The 17,895-nt window shown below is 36.0% G+C and overlaps 1 long non-coding RNA gene across 1 annotated transcript in view; it reads left to right on the top strand.

Moving 5' to 3' along the window:
• The first annotated feature begins 3,848 nt into the window (after positions 1 to 3,848).
• The window catches only part of LOC135304505 (uncharacterized), a 34,885-nt gene continuing 20,838 nt past the window's right edge, over positions 3,849 to 17,895 (top strand). Inside the window, exons 1-2 of the long non-coding RNA XR_010365888.1 lie at positions 3,849 to 4,103; positions 5,716 to 5,835. This is a non-coding gene — a long non-coding RNA (uncharacterized LOC135304505). The remainder of the gene's footprint in view (positions 4,104 to 5,715; positions 5,836 to 17,895) is intronic.

Genomic DNA, 17,895 nt, shown 5'->3' with positions numbered 1-17,895 from the left:
CCTGTGACTTCACTGAAAAAATCCTCCAGGCAAAAAAAAAAAAAAAAGGATCACAGAGTCTCAGCTTGGGAATAAGTCAAGAATGACTTATTTAAGTTGATCAAAAAAAAATAACAACATAATATGAATTTTGATTAATTTTTTCAAGGTATTATTTTTACACATTTTTAAAAAATGTATTTCGGAATTATTCTTTATGACTAGATCAGCTCTCAGTCTTTAAGCAAGCATGAATGATTTGATTTGTGTTTACCAGTACAATCCAGAGCTATTAAATCAGTTTATGTTAAACCTGGAGTTTTCTAAACTCATGATCTTTTCATGCCAACAGGTTTTGGGATTTGGGTTTCTCTTAAAGGGTTTTTTGGTTTAGTTTTTATTTAGTTATTTATTTAAGGTACATTTAAATGTGTCTGTGTGATTATATACTTTACCATTTTGGTTCATAAACTGTAAGTCTGTTTATGTTGTACCAAATCACAACACAGCAAGTCCATGACCTCACAGCTAAAATCCCCATTAAAACCAGGATACCTAAGCAGGCTGCATCTCCTGTCCCCTCTTCCTCTTTCCAGGAATGGTGATGACAGGACATGTTAGGGGCTCTGGTACTTGTGGGAGAGGGATGATATTTTGCTTTGGAAGAAAAAGAAATCTCAGTGGTTACAGGTTACCCCAGTAGCAGCCAGACAGGAGCAGCTTTAATGCCTTTTCCCACCTAGGTTTGCTTCATCATCTCTCCTTGACAACATAAATATTTCCATGGTTTGTTTCCCCATCTCTGTATTAGTATCTGCTATGGGAAGTTCTCTGGATAGTATTAAATAAATGTTATTTTTGATTGGAGCTCTGAGAATGCAGTGGTCTGCAGGCATGCCAGCACTGGACAGATGCTGTATGATCTTGCTGATCTGCAGCAATTCATGGGCAGAGGACAGGATATAACTTGCTTCAGTTTCCCAGCCCCAGGGCCTTAAAGGGTTAGTGAAGATGAATGGAGTTGTCTTGCTAAGCCATTTGCTCCTTTTTCTTTTACTTAAGGGGTGAAACCATGTTTTCTAATGGAATGCAATTGTTCTTTCCTTGAACTGTGGAATATTCTTCAGGCTTACATTGGTGTAGGACAGGGTTTGATCTTACTGAGATCTATTTGAGCACTGTGGAACATTGCTGGGTTAAATGCATCAACACTCATACGATATTCACGTTAATTTGTTGGGCTATTTAAAGTGTTGTGTCTGCTTACATGTGTGCCCTCATTTTAAAACCACAGACAGCTGCACTGTGCAGACTGTGCAGGCTTCTGTCAATGGCTCTGGGAAGGTCAATAATGCATAACCTAAGGAATAATCATTCAGTGTAATGCCTTTACCATGAAGCTTCACCACCATTTATCATCCTTACAGCAAATCTATTTATAGGTATTGAAGCCTGAAGTGAAGATTTTCAGGATTAATTTAGGCAATGAAAATAAGTTCATGTGTTTACATTGCTGAACAATATTCCAGTTCCAAAAAACTAACAATAGATTAAATTAAGAATATTCTTGTTATGGATCAAATTCTGCATTTAATGACAAAGCAGCTAAAATCCATTGTATTTAATGTGCTTTTTTGAGTTCCAGAGTAGATGAAAATGTCCATGTAGACATTGCAGTTAGGTATTTCATAAAATTATTCTGCTGATACACATCAAAGGACAAGCCTGTCCACTATCACCTTAGCACCAGGCCTCCTGGGGGTACTTAATTCTATCACTGTCCTGCACAGTTTGGGGAAATTGGTTCATAAACAGTATATGTTAAAATAGAATTCTTTCTCCCAGTCCTCAGAGTGATATTTTATTTTAAAGTTATATTTGTAAGAATCAAATAGTTCAATGGTTGTAATTCATGTAATTTAACTTCCCTAACATTAATAGAAGCTCACCTTATACAGAATCTTAAATTCTTGTATAGAAAAAAAACCAACATGACAAAAGAGAAGCTCCTTCCTCCTTCTTACTTCAAATTTCAAAGTACTGAAGACTCAACAGTATTGGATGAAAATCTGGCTCTTGAATATCCTCATCTTTTAGTAAGACTGAGGTCTTCTTGCTATGGGCACATCAACCTTACAGCAATGACTTGTACTGTGAGTAATACTGGACAAATGGAAGGGGAACTCCAGGATCACCTGGAGTGCCACATCTACAAAGTCACATGGGTGCAGCCCCCCAGTCCCTCAGCGTCTTTCTGTGCATCACTCCTGTGATTAGTATGCCACAACTGTTTCATTTAAACATACAGAGAAAGTGTTTGATTGCCTCTGCCCCATTTATCCATTTTGTTCTCTGAAGTTCTGAGGATTTTGTAGCTTAATACAGGCAGCATGGCCAACATATAAAAATTTGAGTATCATTTTAGGAATGTCCTTTTACTTCATACAGAATAAACATTAATTTTAGCAAGGAGATTTTTATTTCATAAAATAATATGCAGACTTTATAATCTCTGTTTTGCATGTTGAAGTGTTAAGAAAACTTAGGATTGAAAATATGCAGAAGCCTAGCTGAAGCTGGATAATACAGTCAAGAAGAATAGAAATGGACCAAGATTAAATTAAATTCAGGTAGTTTTCACTGGAAAAATTCTCTTCCTATTGGCAAGGGGTAGGCAGACAGTTAACTGGTAGCATTTCAAAATCAGTAACATTGCACAATTCATGTTAGGAGAGAGTGATGAGCAAAGTGATATAATAAATAAGGATATCTTTTGTTGGCCAAGACAAGCTTTGCAGGGACTGGTGTAGGACTCAGGGACTCAAACCATAATCAGAGTAAATTAAATAAGAAATAATGTGGATATGTTTCATGCAGTTGCAGCAGCAAACTCAATTAAATTCAAAGTTTAAAATCAAAGTTGCAGTTTTCAGTGGCTAGATCTAATGAAAATGTAGGCTTCCTGAGTGATATTCTTCCTTTGCTAGTGAAGGGCATTGTAATATAAGAATACCAGCTTTTAATTTTTTTTCATTATTGTTATTTTAAAGCTTCCAAGATAACAAATCAGTACAATGCTTGGGGTTATTTTCTCTAAGTTGATAAATAATTAGAGATACATAATTTTTATCCATATTGACAATGTCTGAAGGAAATGAATTTCTGAAGGTGATGACATTGCTACAGTCTAAAAGACAGAGATGAGAGGAAGAGGAAGGAGGGCATTTGAATTGCAACTGAAAATATAATTGTAGAGAACAGACCTAGAAGGTTCTTATCTACAGGGGTCATTATCACTATTGTTTTTTTAAGTGCTGTATTATGCTTTGCTGTCTAAAGGATTTAAGTGTCCTCAGCTTCAAAGTACTTATATTTGCCCCAGTTTTTAAAATTTTGAAGATTACCCATGGAAGTTTTTGACACATGTTTGTGTCAAAATTAGATTTTGAATTTTCCTTGAAATGGGAAAAAACAGTCTGAAAGAACAGAATCATTAAATATTATTTCCAAATTCCTGTTTTAAAATATTTTTATTTGAACACTGTATCCAGGTGTTCAGTTTTGAATACTGTATGCAGACATAACATGATGAAATGCATTGTCCTGAAATACCATTTTACAAAACTAGTATAGAACTATATGTTTTTTATATTTGACAGTAAGCTTACTGAAATAAAGCCTGTAAACTTTCAGATTTAATTTCTGCATGTCTGCTAGAATAGTCTTAAAGGACTATTTGACAGACAACTGTGCAAGATCAGGTGCTACCAATTATTGGTTAGGTGTGGGAGCAAAGTAATTCACCTGAGTTTGTATGGAAAAGGTCTGCAATTAAATTCCTTAAAGGTGACCATTCCTTGTGAATTTCAGAAGGTAGTGCAGGTGTGGCAGGTTGTCTGCATTGCCCTTTTTTATTTATTTTTTTACATACCTGTGTATAGTGCTTTTTATTGCCACTGGATGTAGTTCTCTTAGAATGAGTCAGTATTTCAAACATTAAACCTGTCTTCTGGTAATAGGATATGCAGAAGAGATAAATCATCTCAGGCCTGCTTCATTGCAGGTTAAAGATAGTAATTTGTGTGCATCCTCATAGTCCTCAGTCTTCAATGGACTCTCTCTGGGTAAGTAAAATATAAATGACTCACAAGATATTATTTGATGTGTTTTGACACTGCCTGTTTAAGGCACCATATGATGATTGATAAGTCAGGTAATACAAGACAACAGTTGAAAAGTAAATTTCTAGGCTTGCCTTTTAAAGTTGTATTACATTGCTGATATTTTCCAAGCTCTTTTTAGCTCTCTTTAACACAGTCCACAGAAGCTATTTTTTTCTCTTAGGTTTAATCTGTGTTCAAGAGGAAATATGCTACAAAAGTAACTTCTCATGGATACATGTGTTGTAAAATTTTAACTGCACGAAGAAAAAAACCTAAAAACTTGACTTTACTGGAATTTATGTGGGTTATTTTCTCACTTTAAAGTGTCTGCTCTGAGATGAATTAGCTGTGAAAAAGGCTGAGTCCTGTGTATGGCTTATCTGCATTTAAAAAGTGACTTTATGTATGCAATTTAGCCTTATAAAAACTTATCTTTAGTGTCCTACTTTTGATTCAGAGTCTCTAGTTATGGGCCAAATTTACTTTAGGCAAAAAAGGACTAAAACCCCTAAAAGTACAGATTTTAAGATAGGAGAAGCCCATCACGCTTTGACAATATTCAACATTCATGTTTTAATTTATTACCCTTAAAGATATCTTTTAAGTGATGAATTTTTATTTGTCAAGTGCCAAAATGTCATTTTTGTAAATAAGTGACCAATTCTTTCTTTTGTTGCTTCTTCTGTTGCCAGGTTGTGATTGCACCTACTTCCATTCTTTGCACCCGACTTGGTCTTTTGTTTCAGCAATTTAAACACTTTCAAAATCAAGTTGAAGGCAAAAGAAATATACAAAAATATTTGAGTAGTATTGTGATCTTTTGTGGAACTACAACTTACAAAGTCTGTCTTGGATATTTTTTTAATTAGGAGAAAATAGAAAAGGAAATCTCTTAGGTGTTCATTGTGCTTATTTGCCATGTAACTGATAGACATTTTAAACTGAGACAGAGTCTACAGGCTTATTTTGGGGAAACAAATGAGGATTTTTGAGGGGTAAGATTTTGTAACTTAGTGAAAAGAGTTGGACAATGCTATGAAGTAGACTGAATTACTGAAGCACATAGTAGGCAAATATTTTCTGATGAGAAGCAATTGCTTAAAATCTAAGAAGCAGATAGTACCACACAACAGTTATTCTTCCTAATGTTTTTCCAATCATATTAATTGTAATTGCTGCTATATAAAGAATGATTCCTATTATAAGGAGTTCCCAATGCTTCTTCTATTAATCAACCTATTAAGTATCATTGCTAGGCAGTCCAAAGAATGTATCCACCTTGAGAGTCTATATTAGAATTTTCAAACCATTAATACTATTTAGCTGCCACAGGCCTCTCTGGCTTCCCACTGAGGCAGATTCTCTGTCAGAAGAATCTTTTCTGATTTATTCTTTTATTGGTGCTAGTGACTTAAAAGTGCCTTTGCATCAGAAACTGCTATATTATGTTTAGAGAATTTTTAGGGTGTTAAGGAAAAAAGCAAGTACTGAAGAAAGTAGCTCCCACTTTTCTCTACAAGGTCCTTTACTATTGACTGGATGTTGACATATATTTTTACACTCTGTGATCTAGGTCGTCTGTTGTTCCATGACTAGACAGCTTTTCATCTATGAAGTCACTGTTAAGAAACATCATTAATAAGAAAAAAGCGGTCAAACTGCAACCAGTTTGGGACCATTCTCTGACTTCCAAGTAATTCCATTTTATGACAAATAGTCCATGTGGTTAATTTTCAGTTGTGTAGTTTATTTGCTTTTTATGTAATTCAATCATAGATATGCAGTGTATTTTTCAAATCTGAATAAGTTATTTCAAATGAAACACTAAAATCCATGATTAATTACATTATAATGCTCAAATCAGATTCTACTTTGTGGCTGGTCAAAAGTACGCTTTCATTATAAGATTACAAACCTTTTAAAATTAAGTAGCATCCACAGATGCACAAGCTAACACTAATGCAGTTAAAGATGCATGCTTATTAAACAATATCTTCAGAGGATTATAGCTTGACCACAAAGCTCTATCTTGCTTTATATTCCATAGAACTGAACCTTAACCACAAGATGAAATTAGTTGGTTTGGTCTTTTTTGGGTTGTTATTTTGCAAAATAGGAAGTATATTTTCCAGAATTTTATCCTTTAGTTTGAAGGCTTGAACTTGCAAATATTTGGCTCATGTCTTCTCGCTAAACTATCTTAAGTTTTTCTTTCTCCTGTCAGTTTTAGTGATTGGTATGAGGAGATCCAAAATGAGCCAGGACATAATGAAATTCTGTTCTGGCTTAACTTTGCATCTGTCTATTGTTGTTTCAGATGAAGACTTTAGTATTGTTCTCTTTTAGGAATATCAAAAAACGGCTTCCTGTTGTTAATAGGAAAGTCAATGACATTCATGTAGAGGTGTCTCCTAATTTTCCTTTTGTCTTTCTATTCATACTTTAATATTAAAGTGATTAAATAATACTAGCACAAATATTGGTAGGTGTTTTTTTTTCTTTGTTAAATTATATGATACCTGATCTGAACAAAAAGCTTGTATTCTCTACAGGCAATGACTTTGAAATAACATTTACTATGAATCTCCCAAGATTATGCAATAGAATCTGGATTTTTTTGTTCACACTTTACTACTGTAATTCATTTTTAAATAATGAAAAATATGAGTGTGGCTATTACTATACTCCTTTATAAATTTTTAAGTATATATCAAGAAATGTGTTAATGCAAGAGGCAACCAAAGAACAATTTAAAATAGCCACAATGTCAGAAGTAAAGGGTAGGAGTATTAAAAAAAAATAAATTTAAAGATCTTTCCTAGATGGAGTGGAGTTGGGTGACTGGGCTGGAAACCCAGGGATGGGATTAGTTGAATGAAGCCATAATTTGACTAAAGCAAGAAAGAAAATACTCCTAGATTGAATTAAAAAACTTTTCTTTTTCTCTCAATAATATTTTTAAGTTTTCAAGTAATGTTCTATGGTCTGCTACATTCACTGATCTCTGGCTTTGCTCATCCAGTCTCTCACAGGTTATAAATAAGGTGCTGCTGGGTTATGGGATGGTGATGTTGGGTGTCCCCTCGATGAGATCCAGGGTTGGCAGGGCAGGATCACTGCAATGGGGAAACCACAGAGGGTTGAAGACCCTGCAGAGATGGTCATTTTGTCAACATCCTGCGCTGTTATCCTAAACACCCTGGGCCATTCCTGCCTTTCTTACCTTATTTCCAGGTAGGCTGAGATTGTTTAGAGAATTTCCTGTGCTCTGCTTACGTTAGTACTTTCTGGTGCTTGGGACTGACAGAGGAGAAGCTGCAAAGCTCTGTCTCATTCAGGTAAAGTCATGCCTGTTCTTGAATGATTTAGGAAGGCAGTGCAAGGGTCATTGGTAATCTTATCCCCATTTGCCCCTAATAAAGGTGCTTGAGCAGTGGTCTCTTGCTGTTGTGCCACTTGGACTGCACTAAGAATTTTATCAAATACTAACACTTTATTTTGTCTATCAGTCATCAGATCCTGACAAAAATTATTACTGACTTGGCAAAGGGGATGAAACCCCTTCAAACCAAATGAATATTTAGGCGGTGTCCCCGTGCCTCCAGCTCCCTCAAATAGCACAAAACATCATCTGGTACATCTGTGTTCCCTCCATGCTGCGGTGCAGTAGGCTACTTTAACCCAAGAGAACACACATTACTGTGACTGCTTTAGAACCTGCTTGTTTCACCTCAGCCACAAGGCAGTCTTAGTTCTTTTATGGATACTCAATTTTCCCTGACAATAAACTGGGAGGTTACTTTGTTCTATGGCACAACTGTTCTTTCTTCTCCACCAAATTTCTTAAAGTAACAGCTTAGCTTAAAATTTTCACTAAAATGAAAATTAAGGAATATTAAAAAAAAAGACTTCCTGTTGTCTAAAGGTTTGTTAAATTTTCTTTACTTCCTATGAAGTTTTATTTACTTCTTGTGAGATAAAGTCAGCAAAAGAGAGAATTTCTGGAGCTACCTAAAGAACTACTCTCTTAGAAGTGTAGTTCTGACCAAGGTAGAATGTTTCTTTTGAAATAATTATTGATTATTTCTCTCTCCCCAACTGGAAAAAGTAACTTGAAAGACATGACATATTCTAGGAGCAAGAGGAAAAAACAAATACACAGCCTTAATTGATGTCCATCTAAAGAGCCCGGCTAGAGCACTTTGTTGTCTATATCCTGGATAGCTTTAATATAACAAGATTTACAGGAATTGTCTTGCCTCCAATTTACCGAACATGTCACCCTTCCTAATGCATTTTTGATTCTTTTCAGATCCCTCCTCCTGATAGAGAAATCATATCTTGAACCTGTTTGGTCTTCTTTTTTTCTTTTTTTTTTTCTTAATTTCTCAACATTGACAGAGCTGGTGTAACCATATTATCTATGGTTATGCTATTTTGGGTTTTTTAAAACATGTAATAATAAATGCAGGGCACATAGAAGTAAAGTTCTTGTTCCTCTGACTATGGTTAATATTTTTATGCATGGACTAAAATTCAGACTTATAAACCAAGATGATTGCTGTTCAAAAAACAAACCAAAACCAACAGTCAAGTTAAAAAAAAAAAGAAATGGCCTAGTGTTTTGGGGCAAAGTTCCTAAATTCAGAGGTATCTGCTGCTGCCTGAATATATTTATTCTTGATATTTTAGATTTTTTTTTTTATCAGATCATTTAAAGGCAGTTTTCACTGAGCATGAGTAGGAGAATGTGGCCATATGACTTGAAGGCAGACAGCCTTCTCTCGAGCTTTTTATTTCTTTTTTCAGATCGCTAAGGTTTTATTCTAAGATAAAGATTTGGGGTGACTATTTTTTTCCCCTTTTGAATTTGAAGACTCTGGGATGCATTTAGATGATATTCAGCTGTTAAGTGAGTGTAACAAACTTCTGAAACATAAAGAAAATAAGTAAAGGAATAAAAGAAGGAAAGGAGGAGGAAAATAAGACCTCACAGAAAAATGATCCAAGTTTGGGAAGACATTTCACTTAGAGGATTTTTTAAAAATCTTTACTAGGTTTTATAGATCTTTGAATGTCTTTGAAAAACCCAGCCTTCATTAACTGAGGACTATTGAATACAGTTATTGAGGGGGGGAAACACTTGCCAGAAGCCACTTTGTCTGTATATAGGCAAAGGTGCCAATGTGTATATCCTGCCTCAAGATACCTCATTGACTATATGGAGAGGAGAGGGATTTTGGTTTGCATGATCTTTAGTAATCTCAGTAGATCAAGATACTGAAGCAGTTGTCCAGATTGTCTGTGTAAGATCTGCTCCCAGGTTTCTCCATCTTTATGGCTCTGGTTATCCCAGATGGCACTAAAACCCCAAAATCACATAGAACCTAATAATATAGGCAGACACTTAAGTTAACTTTCCCCAGTGCTCAGCAGTGGGGTTTTGGGGCATTTTTTTTGTGTCTATCAAAAAGGTCTTTCTCATACAGTCAAACTTCTTTTTATTTTCTTTTTTTTTTTTTTTTTTGAGGGCTGGGTGTGGGGTGTTTGGGTATGTTTTTTCTGTCTGGCTTATCAAACCAATGTACTGAAATCAGGATTCCTGAGGAAATTGCCATCCCCTGAGGGTGAGGTGTGAATCACTACAACTGTATGGAAAGCACTGAAGTGATCCTGAGCACATGTATTTTATTGGTCTGGGCAGAGCATCTCATCATTACAGAGGCACTGTTTTGAACCTAATTTTATGTTCAAAGCTGGCTGGGGTGGTTTTCAGTGACCTCGTATTTCACCAGAGAGCAAGTTTCAGCAATCATTTGCACATTGGGAGAAGGATCATTGTGTCTCATTTGGCACATAATCTTTTATCCTTTCTGTTGTATACCTGCTGAGTGCACTGAATAAACCTAAAAGCAATTTAATAGCTATTCATGATGTGATGTCAAGCAGGCCTCAGGGAAAAAGGTTTCTATTTTCCAGGCCAACCAACTTGCCATAGTGCCACTTTGCAGCACACGTACAATGTGTCATGCCACATTTCCAAACTCTTGGTGGCAGATCTAGCTGTGCTCCTCCTACAGTCTAGTCAGCCCTCCTTGTCTGAATCCACACTGCATTAGGTATGATAGCTCTGATGAGCCATTTCACAAAAAGTAATTTTCCTCCAGCTGCGATAACAAATTCGTAGGTCTGTGGTAACCATCTACAGCACTTGAGATAACAATACCCCCCACCTGAATAAATTATCCAGCCTTCAAACCTTTACCTGTAACAAAAAACTCAGGTTGTGGCTTTTTTAGACCTGCTGTGTCGAGGTGTAAGGGGATTCTACACAGCCCAACTCCTCTGAAAGCATCACAGAAAGAGCACTTTGTCAGCTGGCTTACAGTAAAGAGCATTCCATTAAAAACTGATGTGTACATACCTATGTCTTTGTGAAGAATAAGGTACTACAAAATGAATGGCCTGGAACAACTGTTGCTCTGGTACATGATTGAAAAGCCAGAAGACTGAACTGGTTGGTTCTTGCTGATCAGCCCCCTGTTCCAATATATATTCATTCCATGGCTGCATTCAGCACAGAAATTGAAAAAGGTTTTGTAACAGACCAGTGATGGACTTGAAAATTGGAGTTCCATTGTATTTTTCTAGGTCATACAACATGGATAATGAACCTGTGACTCACTTGCATTTATTGGAAGGTCACTGCAAAATTGAGTCTCCTGAACTGACAAGGTGGTAACCCATTTTGTGAGACAAATTATTTTTCATTCCTTGAGTATGCATTAAACTACCATTAATCATGATAAAAATCTTTATGTATTAACGGAGCTATACTGCATAATTTTGGAAGATTTTTAATTTATTCTAACATTCAACATCCACCATAATGTATCTAAGCTAAGTTAGTGACTTCTGTATGCAGAAGATTCAGTAATATTTCTGCTTTGATTATAAAATAAGCTCTCTTTTTTACAACGATAAAACAAAATGCTGCCTATTATTTTAGGATAAAACTATAGACAGTAGCATGAATAATATACCACTGAAAGATTGGAATAACTCAGTACAACCAAAGGAACTTTACATGGATATCAATTTTCCATTTCCTTCTAACTAGGAATTTTTTCATTGTCAATACCCTGGACTGTTTTTTAAAATTTTTTAATTTCTTTACAACTTTGAAACATTTTATAGATAACTGCAAAGGTTGCAGATTAAACATTCCTAATAAAAAGAAAATTTAAACAGCTTTCTGAGGGAGGTAAAATATACCGTCTTAGGTTTTTTGCTATTAAAGGTCAGAATTTATCCACATATCTTGCAGTAGATTATCAGGTGTGATTCTGTTCTTTTGAATGTTAATTTCTTTTGAAGTAGTCAAATACTGTGTTGTCATAGGATGCCACAGTGTGGTAGCTGCTGGTAAATGCTGCAGGTTTAATAATACCTTTTGAAATGTGTTTTAATATATTTGTTTGTTGCCTTGAATTTTTGAATATTACCGTCCTTTTCTCAAAATAGACCCTTTTTTTTTTTTTTTTTTTTGAGAGTGTTTTAAGTATTTTCATTTTGCTTATTTGGGTTTTTTCCCTAATATTGCTAGGCTGCCTTTCTGCGGTCCTCATAATGTGTTATTTACAGACACAGGTTAATCATAAAATGTTCCTATTAGGTGAGAATGCAGAGTTCAGCTATATATTAAAACAACTGTCTCCCGCACCAGGTGTCACTCTGAAATGGATTATAGATTGCAATTCCTTAATTTTTTTTTTTTCAGTCTGAATGATGTTTAGGCAATCGATAAGGAGCCTGTTGTAGGCACAGTGGATCTCACAGTGTTAAGGAGCAGTTAAGACACAGAAGGGACAGTACGAGCTACATCAGACACTCTGCATCTGCTTTATGAGGAACAGTATACAAATATATCACTGTATTTGTGGGAATTTAAAACTGCAAAAGTTACAGTGCAAGTAACTAGAAGGAGCTTGCAAGAGTCTGGGGTCTCCTTGTCTTTGTTTCCCCACAAAGATTTTCTGCTGTGATTATATTGATGCTGATACTTTTTTTTTTTTTCTGTTGCACAGAGAGTAAAAAAATATAGGGCAAAGAAAACCAAATTAAGAAGGGTCTTTATATCCTTTTGGTTGATACAGGTTTAGGATATAGTTATTTTACTTATTAGCCTGTCAATCTGTTTTCTGTGTTTAGAACTCCTTACTTTGTGGTTGTGGTCCATCACCCTGACTGATCACTTTGATCTCAGGACATGGGGAGTGGGGAGAAATGAAACAGTGTTTTGTCAAGAGAATCATCTCTTGCTTCTTCAGGAGATGGAAAGCATGTGATGGGTTGTGACTCAATTGCTGCAGATGGAAATGGCATTATCCCCACCAGAACTGATGATGATAAGTCAGATTTATCCTTTCTTTTATTGCTCCTCTGAAGCTGGTAGTAATACACTTGGAAAGAACCTTTTTCATTCCCTAAGGCTCTACCAGGATAATAGAAAACAAATTCTGCTCTGCCTGTTAGGTATGAGTTTGGGGCAAAGATGAGCCCTGACTGCTGCAGAGCCTCTGTACCTGGGACAGCATGTTAATGTGTGAACCAGAGGTTTTATTGCTCTTTGGAAGCAGAACTATTTCCCTTCCAATGAAACAACTGGAGAGACTCTGCTTGAATTAAATCTTGATATTAAACTCTACTTAACTGCTTTGTTTGTTTGACTAAGATCTCACAGGAAGTTTCACCGAGGCAGACCTGTTCCATTGCCCCCAAGATTTTAAGTCTAAGCCAAAATGTTTTCTGCCTTGTGGGGTTTTTGTAAGTTTGGCTTTTTCTGGTGAGTTTTTGTTGTAGGCTTTTTCACCATCATTTTTTCTCTTCTGCTTCCTACACAGCTTGTCAGTGTTTTGCAAGGAGCAAGACAAAAGAGTGGAAGAATAAACTTCTCAACACAATAAGAGAGTGACAGCCACTGACTAAGAATTAGAACTAAAAATACTCTATTCTGAAGGTGAATCTTTGAGATAAGGGTAATTTTGCTAATAAAAACCCCCTGATGTCTCATTTCAATAAATTCCATGCAGCACATTCTGGCAAGAGTTCCCACTCCCATGTAGGTTTTGGTTTTGCTTAGAAAAAACCATCAAGCATAGTTGAACATTTGTAAGCAAAATAGTTCTGCCAGTTTAGTCTTTTTCTCTTTTTTTTTTCCTTTGCTTCAGACAGGTTGGCAACACATGGTAGAGGTGAGCAACTATTTTAAAAACCCAAAATGTGGTGTTTGTCTCTCTTCACACTGAATGGTTTGTTCTCCTGACTTACAGCTAGGACAATTTACCGAACAGTAGCCACATGCAAAGGTGCCTTCTCTAAAATATGGCAGTTCTGAAGACAGTTATGCAGAGGGAGATGTATGACAAGAGAGACACACACAATTCTGGGGTCCAGCTATAAAATTTTAATAAACTTAGTCATGATCTGGAAGGAAATTACTTGCTAATTTGTTATTCTCTTTTTATTTGGTACCCAAAAAGTCCTTCAGGAGGCACTATGTTTTGGGTTTTTTAGTGGGTTTTTTTGTGTTGTGGTTTTTTTGGTTTTTTTTTTTTTTTTTTTTTTTTTTCCAAGAAGCTTTACTTGATGCAAGAGGTAGAAAATTTGAGAAGAAAAGCTTTGGAAAACAAAAAGGGAATAGTAATTAAGGGCAAATTTCCAAGAAGTATTTAAACAACTAGAGATGCAGCAACACTTACAAAAGAAAATGTGACAGCTGCTTGTATTGGGATGTGCAAAGCTGAGATAAGTGGGGTGTTGCTTTCAGGAGCTTGGTGAGGTTTTTGTTTAGGTTTTTTTTGTGCTATTCAGTGCATAAATACTTTCCTGTGAGGGAAAAATAAATAGTGTGGGTTGGAGGGACTTCAGAACTTAATTCTGTTTGTAGAGACTGTTCTTGACCTGAGATAGAGGGAGTCTTAGGCTAGACCCAAGGTAGGCACAACGTCAAAGGGCCTCATATGGAACTAAAGTTAAAGTTCTTTGAAGTTCAGGCATGTTGGCTGCCATTTCTTAAGCCAGGCAGAGCTCTGAATGCTTTAGAAGAAAGAATCAGCCCCAGCTCTGGAGTACACAAATTGTACCATGAATATTCTTTCCCATTCACTGAGCCCCATCCATTCATATTCAGTAAAGAAAACACATTGTGCTTCCACAGCTTTCTTTGAGAACCTGAACACCTTTAGACTTTTGATTACCAATTTCCAGGTGAATATCAAGGAAAAAATAAAATAAATCTAAAATTTCTGCACAAATGTAATGTGTCTAAGACATGCTGACAGCCACACTTCCACTGTTGAAGCTGTCTATTGTTAGCAATTGTTTCATCACATTTCAAATTTTAGTGTATTGGTTTTTTTTGTGATGATTGGGCAAACGACAAAGGTACCAGTTGGAAAGAGGATAAATTTCCAGGAGAGCTGAAACTTTTTTTTTTAATATCTTAAAAAACCTAATTTCTTTTATTATTTGGGAATATAAATGAGAGAGAAATCCTAGGAACATTATTTCTGCAAGACACTTTTCTTCAAGAAAAAGAAAAAAAGTACTGTGACAATCTTCCAAAATAATTATATTTCCATTTGTCCCTTGGACACTTAAAGACCCATACCTCTTTATTTTGCTGTTGTATAAAATTTGAGCTGTAACTCTTAGCAGTGTGATTTTGATAAAATATAACAGGATGTGCTTACTGACTTCATGCAGATAGCTGGGTTTTCTAGCCTTAATAAGGTCTCAGGAGACTGCTGTTTCAAGGTAGAACATTCTCATGTATGACTTTCCAATTAATTTTTTTATTATACCAAGTTTACAGGACTTTGTCTCGTGTAATCTTCTAAATGGTTTCATGATTATTGTAGCAACAGAATGCTCTCAGTGATAAATGAGGCAAACATTTTTCTGTCACTTATTCTAATTGTCTTATGCTCAAAAGGCACATGAGAACACATTTTATAACTTACCTTTGATTACATGTTTTGGATCTTTTCACCTGGATAAGTAAGCTGCTGAAAAATGTCATACAATTATTAAATTACTCATAGTTAGAATTTTTTAGAAGGTCTTAATGTTAGATGGATTTGGAGTGACTGATAATGAGTAATTTGCTTTTAAAATATTCCTAACAAAATAGGCTGTGCACTTGATAAATCTTCTACTGTATTGTTTAATTGAGTGGAACAACACTGTCCAATATTTTTTGGAGAATGGAATACTTAAAACCCAAACAAATTCCAAACTACTTAATGTAGTCTTCTATATAACATTGTGATAATATTCATAGATTTAGAGTTTTATCTACACAGTAGGTCAAATCATAAGCAGCAGTTTAAGGAAGTTATGATTTCATTAAAATTTTATGCAGTTCAGTAATTTTCATTCTTTTAAAATAAATATGGTGTATTCCTGTAATCCCAGGTCAACACTTGAGTGAACAGTGAATCTTATTCACCATTTTGAAACTTGGATATGTTCCTAAATGCAGTGACCCTGCTTGGGATGCTCCAGATTTATTAATTCCCTGTCATTCACCTTTTGAAATCTGAGGAGCATCCAGTGCAGATTTTTTATTAATCCACTGGCCGTCATCTGACAAAGTTAGTTCTGATGTGTAAGACAGTTTTATGTTAGGTGGTGAACCACAGCCTTTGAGAACCCTTGCTAAGAAGCCAGAGCCCAAGAACAGATGGATGAGATAGATATATATATATATAGAGAGAGAGAAAGAAAGAGAGATACATACCTTGCAGCAAAAATCAGAAATATGAAGAGCTCTTTAAAACTCTATGGAGATCATATCCTGTTTTAAAATAAGCACATATATGTAGTGGAGCTGTTCACAACACAAGGCAAATTATATCTGTGTCTGCATGAACTGTTCCATGCTGTGCTCAGCAAATGTAGATATCACAACACTGGGCTACCTCAAACACCAGCAGCTATGATAAATTAAAAAAAAAAAATCACCAGTTTCATTCATGAATATTGAAAATGAGGTTTGAATGCTGAATTACGGGTGAGAATATTCTGCAAAATATACTGGGGTTTAAATAACTTTTATGACACTCATATTTGCTTTAATACTTTGCTACTCCTTAGCAAAGAATCACATTTCAAAAATGTCCCCAATTTTGATTTGAGGAGTTCTGCTCAGAGCAATAATGTCAGGAAGATGATATATGTTACTGGGAGTAGACCTCATGATAAGGTTTTAAAAATTTCTTCTACTAAACATCTGTTCTGAATGAACTGTAATAGATTTTACTGTCGTTGAAGTTCTCTTTCTATCCAAGCTGACAGAAATGTTTTTAATGAGGACCAAAATGTTACCTCAAGTACATTTAGAGGCAATTTTACAGAAATATCTTTTTCTTGGAATTAAAAGAGATGTTCCTTCACTTATAAGCTCTGGTAACCACTTACCCTGTCCTGTTGGTGCATCTCAGCTGAGAAGAGTCTGAGAACAGGTGGAGAATGCACTGAAATGGGCAAAGCTGCTGCCAGCCCCATATGGCACAGCAGTAGATAGAGGTCTCCTTCTGGAGGCTGTACAAAGTGACAATCTCCAGCCTCTGAGATGAAGTCTGGGATAATTTGCCATCACATCAGATGTATTTCTTCTCTGATCATAGTTTTCTGTGTGTGAAATGAAGTTTGTTGTACTTCTAAGTTCAGTTTGAAAATATTGATCCAGAAATTGCCCTGTTTCTTGTTGTCAGTAGAATGTTGAGGGATGTTTTGAGCAAGAAAAAACGATTAGATTTCTCTTCGGGTTTTAACGAGCTCTTTCTAATGAAATGAGAATTCCTGTTGGCGAGGAAAGTGAGGAATCATTTATGTTTTCTTCATGGACAAGGTGTTAGGCAACAGCAAAAGAGAATCTGCAAAGGAAGGTATGCCAGGAGCCAGGGGCAGCAGCAAGACAGGTAGAGCAGAGCCATCAGCAAACAGGGATGCAGCTGGCAGACCCAAAAATGCTGATCAAATCCATCTGAATTTGAGCCAAGAAGCTAAAGAGAGGTAGGGAGCTGCATCCACCCAAGCATGATCAGGGCACGGCTGAGGACAACGGGTGTTCCTGAGATGCTGCAGGAAGGTTTGTGCCCCAGGGCTTCTTATTCCTCTGACAATTCCACTCATCTGGTCTGAGCTGAGCTGATACAACTGCTGTTCTGGAGCCAACTTTGTGCTGCTGATTTGGGGCAGGATGGATGAGAATGCAGGGGCTCACATGGAAGGGAGGCTACAGGTTCTTTAGGGTGGTCAGTCTGCTGGTGAACTCCTGACACCAGCAACATGTGTCACACTCTTGCCTGTAGCTCCATCAGTGAAAATGAATTAAATTAGCTGAGCCGTTAATGTATATTCGTCTGTTAACATGGCCCTTACAGCTTGTTGCAAGTTTGCTTCTTCAGAGCACTGGGACCCTCTTACAAATAAAAAGGCATCTGTCAAAAACCATAAAACCTGTTTATGTGTTTTATAAACATCATAACTGTATTATGATGGATAATGAAAAAAAACTTTTATGCACTATTTGTTTTAATTTGAAAATCCTAAGGATTTTCTGATGAGGAAGTTTCTAAAAATTTTTTGTGATGGTTGATGTATAGGAACGCTAGTCTTAAAAAAAAAAAGTCAAGGTGAAGCTGTACCTCTACAAGGGCATACAGTACAAGTTAGTACAATGAAG

The sequence above is a fragment of the Passer domesticus genome, chromosome 7 (genome assembly GCF_036417665.1).
Source record: "Passer domesticus isolate bPasDom1 chromosome 7, bPasDom1.hap1, whole genome shotgun sequence".
NCBI lineage: Eukaryota > Metazoa > Chordata > Aves > Passeriformes > Passeridae > Passer > Passer domesticus.
This window is presented reverse-complemented; position numbering and strand designations above follow the sequence as displayed.